We start from the raw sequence: 6,540 nt of genomic DNA on the forward strand, positions 1-6,540 counted from the left end.
CCCTCTCTCTCTCTCTCTCTCTCTCTCTAATTTATGTATCTCTCATGCATTACATATTTATTGACTTCAGTTTCACTTCCCTCCACTCCTTCCAGTCACTGATTCAGCTTTTCCTCTTCCCCAGATACACTGCTCCTTTGTTTGCCTTTAGAAGAAAGCAGGCTTCCTGGGAATAGAAACACAGCATATCATAAAAACATACAATAGATTTAGGCATACACCCTCATATCAAGGCTGGAAAAGACAATTAAGTAGGAGGAATAAGGTCCCAAGAGTAGGTGAAAGAATAAAAGACGGCCCCATTCCCACTGTTAGGATTCCTACAAGAACACCAAGCTACATAACTATAACATATACTCAGGGGACCTTGCTCAGAATCGTACAGGCTCTGTGATTGTGGCTTCAGTCTCTGTAAGCCCCTATGAGCCTTGCTTAGTAGATTCTGCAGGCCATGTCTTTGTGGTGTCCTCTACCGCTCTGGCTCCTGCAATCCTTCCTCCCACATTTTCCATATTAACAGATATTAATTAGAATAGAATGACATCATGTCCCATACTCATTTTGTCCCTTTAGCTCCTCCAATATACTCTTGTTTCAGCCCCCTCCATTCACTCTTAAGTTGTGATCTTCTTGTTCTTGATTATTGTCGCACACACACATGGAAAGGGCACATAAATATATAAGTACAACCCGAGTCTGTTTTTGTTGTTTGTGTGTGTATGGTTTTAGGTATGACCACTTTGAACTGCATAATCAATACAGGGCTACTCCTTGCCCGAAGGTAATTTTTGCTATTGCAGCAGTCATTAGTTTCCTGTAGTTATTTGTCTTGGTGTGGGATTCCTTGAAATTTTCCCTTTCTGTTTTACTATGTTCAATACTATTGCCACTTCCTACCTGGTTTGTACAGTCTTTTGTGTGATTTTCTCACAGCAGACTTTCTCTAATTCCACTTTGTGCTCACCCACAACCCCCAACCATAAGTCATAGAGGCAGGAGCAGTGATTTGGATATGTACACTAGAACAGGGATTCCCATTATCTTGTCATTGCTGCATTATGACAAGGTGTGCCTTTCTGTAATGGTCTTCATCTTCTGTAGAGGCTCATTCGATAAGGGGTGGCAACTACAAGCATTTGCAGTGGACCGGTCACATTTAGTAATATAGTAAGGAATTATGCTGATCTAGCAATTTGGTAGTAGTATATTCTTGAGGCCTATGAGACCAATCTGAGAAAGACAGCTAGATTTCTAGTACAGGCATGATTTCCCTCCTCTTGAGAGATAATTACAATTAGAAAATACTCTGACAGCTCAACAAATTTTGCAAAGGAAGACACAAATAGATACTGTCTGTTCAATGAACTGCAGGATGCTATTCTGGTCCCCCAGTACTCACCCCCTCACACAGGATATTGTGGTAGCTCAGATGAAAGATTGAAACTGATGATTATCAAGCCATCTTCTGTTCCTAATGCTATCTCATCAAGCAGTTAACCCTACTTCAGAGGTGAATGGTGAAAACTGCACTTTTTGTCTGTACCAGAAGAAAGAAGTTTGTCTTTGGCGAATTCAGTAAAAGCCTAGTCAAACGTCCACAGAATTAAAATGCCCAGTTTTAATTAAAACAGATACCACTTGTATATTGATTAGATCCCAGAGAAAGGCTGAAGTGAACTTAACCCACACATTAGCCACACAGGCAAACAGCTTCTATGTTAATTTAGAAGTATTAAACTGTTTTATAATTAGCTATGGTATGGATGGACTGGGAGTAAAGATCCACATGCAGGATTCCTCACAATCTTGGCAAGGTTTTCCACATTAAATAAATCTTATTTCAAATCAAAAAGAGTACAAACCTGTTTACTTAAAAGCAAAGAAGAAAAGGACCAATGCAATTAATATCTCTTTTAAAAGAGAAGCATTAATATATCTCCTAGTTGTGGCTTATGTTTCATTTTCAAAAGGTAGTTAATTATTAAGCATAGTAATTTGAAACTTATGTAAATCTGTGCATGGCCATGGAGTTGGTAATTAATGTGTGCTGAATAAAGAGATTAAATGATAATGAAGGCTTGTACCTTCAAGCTTTCACAAATAACCATTAAATCATTCAGTCTCAAAATTATTTATAGTTGTTCTTTAATTTTTAATGTTTTATCAAGACTATAGATCATTTCTCTCTCTCTCTCTCTCTCTCACTCACAGGCCCATTGGACATGCAAACTTTATATACCCCAGTACAGGGGAACGCCAGGGCCAAAAAGTGGGAGTGGGTGGGTAGGGGAGTGGGGGGAGGGTATGGGGGACTTTTGGGATAGCAATGGAAATGTAATTGAGGAAAATACCTAATAAAAAATTAAAAAAAAAGAATTCTCTCTTTAGCTCTGTATCCTGTTTTTAACTGGGTCATTTGATTTGCTAGAGTCTATCTTCTTGAGTTCTTTGTATATTTTGGATATTAGCCCTCTATTGGATGTAGGGTTAATTAAGATCTTTTCTCAATCTGTAGGTTGCTATTTGTCTTATGACAGTGTCCTCTGCCTTACAGGAGCTTTTCAGTTTTTTGAGGTACCATTTATCAATTGTTGATCTTAGAGCGTTGGTGTTCTGTTCAGGACATTGTCTCCTGTACCAATACATTCCTGGCTATGTCCCACTTACCCTTCTATTAAATTTAGTGTATCTGCTCTTCTGTCGAGGTCATCCATCCACTAGTACTTGAGATTTTTGCAGATGATAAATATGGATCTATTTGCATTCTTCTACAGGCAGACACCCAGTTAGAAAAGAACCATTTTTTTTCACTGTATGGTTTTGGCTTCTTTGTCAAGATCAAGTGTCCATAAGTGTGTGGGTTTATTTTGAGTCTTTGAGTATATTCCATTGATCAATGTGTCTGTTTCTATACCAATACCATGCTGTTTTATCACACCATTGCTCTGTAGAACAATTGAAGATCAGGAATGGTGATAACACAAGAAGCTCTTTTACTGTTCAGGATTGTTTTACTTACCCTGTGTTTTTTTAAAAACCCTGTGTTTACCCATATGAAATTGAGAATTACTCTTTCAAGATCTGTAAAAAAAAATGTGTTGGAATGTTGATGAGATTTCACTGAATATATAGATTGCTTTTGGTAAATGGCCATTTTCATTATTTAAATCCAACTGATCCATGAACATGGAAGATCTTTCCATCTTCTGATATCTTCTTCAAATTCTTTCTTCAGGGACTTGAAGTTATTGTCATACAGGTCTTTCAATTGCTTGGATAAAGTTCCACCAAGATATTTTTTTTAATATATTTGTAGCTATTGTGAAGGGTGTTGTTCTGCTAATTTCTTTACCAGCCTATTTATCATTTATATAAAGGAGGGCTTCTGATTTCTTTGAGCTCATTTTGTATCCGGCCACATTGCTGAAGAGGTTCATGAGCTTTAAGGGCTCTCTTGTAGAATTTTGTGACTTGTTTATGCATAATATCCTATCATTTGCTGATAGTGATATTTTGACTTTTTCTCGTTCAATTTGTCTCCCCTTGATCTCCTTTTGTTTTTTTATTGCTCTACCTAGAACTTCAAGTACTATATTGAATAGGGAGATGGGGGACAGCCTTGTCTTTTTCCTGACTTTAATGGAATTGCTTTTAAGTTTCTCTCCATTTTACGCTAGCTATTGAGTTGCTATATATTTTTTTGAATTTTTTATTAGATATTTTCTTTATTTACATTTCAAATGTTACCCCTTTCCTGGCCCCACCCCCAAAGGCCCCTATTCCCTCCTCTCTCAGTGGGTACCTTTCCAGAGAAAGAAAATAAGAATTTCAAAAATTTTGTTTGAAGAAGCTTGCAGCTAAGGAAGTAACATGGAATTTGACCAAGGGAAGCCTGATCAGTGCAGCTACTTCCCAAAGCCAAGCATAAAACTTTTGTAAAAATGACACTAATGAGAAACAGCTCAAAAACCCTAGTAAAGGCTTTCCATATTTGGTAAATTGGTAAATAACCAGAGCAAAGAAAAACTATTGAACATATTGGCAACAAAATAAAAATTACTGGCTAGTGTTAAGTATCTTAGGTCTTGAACAAAGGATTCTCTTGCATCTCTCTCTCACTCTCTCTCTCTCTCTCTCTCTCTCTCTCTCTCTCTGTGTGTGTGTGTGTGTGTTTGTGTGTGTAGATACTAGTGTTTATTTTATTAGACTAGCAAAATTCCTAACTATATTCTAATACTTATCCTTATAGTTACATAAAGAGAAGCTCTCATGCTGCATCAAAGAACTTTCTTCTTTTAGCAAATGGAGACCATTAAAGGAAACCACAGCCTACTATGTGCAGAGATCAGTGGATCTATTAAGCCCAGCTTCAATTGATATATCTACAATGGAGCTCCTCTAGCCAAGGCTCAGAGAACATCTCAGAATAGGGAACAGACAGACTTTGAGAAATAGACCAGTAAGTCTGCTATCAGATTTTTTACTCCTAGAAATGGCAGTAAAATTATATACATTCATATTTACTTGACAATTTGGCTGCCTTAACAAGCCCTGAAAAATGGTAGTATCAATAGATACACTAATGTGGAAAGATCTTCTTTCCACAGTAGTCAAAGAATTATAGGCAAGTAATGACTGTCAAGAGATGTCTCCCAAGGAGAAGCTCCTTAATTTGCTTCAAATACAGAAAGTTCAGTCCTGGAATCATATAAACATGAGCCACACAAAATAAACATGGTGAGTTGTGTTTATATATTTGTGCATATATATCTATATATACATAAAAATAATAATCCAAAAGGGGCCATCAGTGTGAGAGGGAATACAGAGGAGCCATAGGAACATTGGAAGAAGGAGACATTGGGAAGTCTAGAAGTAAGTTACGTGGGAGGTGTTGGAAGAAGGAGAAGAAAAGGAAAAAATAATAAAGATTATTTTAATTAACATAAATTTGATTAAAATTTAGGATCTCCTGTAAAAGTAACTTTGATTTGCTTGTTGTAATTTTTATAACAGAGAATTACTCCTGAATCTCCTAACCCTTTCTAGTTATTTCTAAACTCTTTCTGTTTAGGTCAACTGTGAAAATTGTTCAAGCTTACTGATTCAAACTGGCTTCTCTCAGCTTCTGACCAAAAGGCTCTGCTTGGCCTCATTAACTCTAGCAATCTGTTCTAATTTCTGTATCCTTGAGTTCCATCTTTACCTATGTCTAGCTTGTTTTTTTTGCAACTTGTCTCTGTAAAGCTGGTTTTTAAATGATAGTATAATTTTATTATTATTACACATAATGTTTATTTACACACTTCATCTTTTGCCATCTTAAGGGCTTTGTGCATTTGATATTTGTGATAACCACAGTGATAAAACTGAGTCACATAATTATTGCATAGTCTTAAAATGAAGCTTACAGAGAATTAGAACAATTATTCTTCACTTACATACATGCCTGTTTGTGAAAGTTAAGAATGGAGTTTTTAATCATTTTTCCTGCTATATGATTTTACATTTTAATTTTTGATTAATTTGATACATTAATGTTGTTGGTATTTGACAGAAGGAAAACCAACTAAAAATTAGATGAAACAGCCTAAACACTATCGATTTTTTAAATTATTTTTTGAATATTAACAACTAAATATTTTGAAGCAAAATACTTTAAGATAAAATAGAATTAGTTAGACAATATAATAGCATAGTATGAGAAACCTCTATATCTAATATTATCAAATATAATAATATATTAAAATACATAGAATCAAGCTTCTACTTTCTTTTGCTTTTCTAAAGATATTAAAACATGTGAATTTCTCAATTATAGCAAGTAAACCTCAAAGAAAACCCACAAAAATGCTTGGAGTTCCATAAAAATTAATATAACAATTAGTGTTGAATCGTGATCTATTTTTAAGTACAGGTGGGTTATCATAAACACTATTGTAGTTTAAATATATTATTAATAGTTTCTGTACTAAAGTCAGAACTAAGAGAAACACTCAAATTGATCATTTCCTAGATACATTAGTTAGTAAAGGTAGTTACTATCACCTTGGCTCAGTTCTACAATTGATAATCAAGACAATATTTAAAAGCTCAACATGCATTATGTCTTAAATTAGTGATGACCAAAACCCATAAAATATCTGAGAGTTAACTCCATTAATTTGTAATTAGTAAATACAAACAAACATTTTCAACACTAAGGAAGAAGTTTACCTAACTGAATAAGGTGGATTGAATAGGAGAATTGCATGTTGGACACCAAACAAGTAAACAAACAAACAAAAAAGAATTATATATATACATATATATATATGCATATATATGTGTGAGATATATATGTGATATATGTGATTTTTAATATATATGAATCATATATATCATATATAATTACGTGTATATATACTATTATATATATATATATATATATATATATATATATTTATGTAATGACAGTGCGTCTCTTTATGAATACTGATAAGCCACTGGGATACAAACAGCAACTAGTATCATTGTATTGGGAGAAGTCAAATTTCATCC

Source organism: Mus caroli, chromosome 12 (assembly GCF_900094665.2).
Source record: "Mus caroli chromosome 12, CAROLI_EIJ_v1.1, whole genome shotgun sequence".
NCBI lineage: Eukaryota > Metazoa > Chordata > Mammalia > Rodentia > Muridae > Mus > Mus caroli.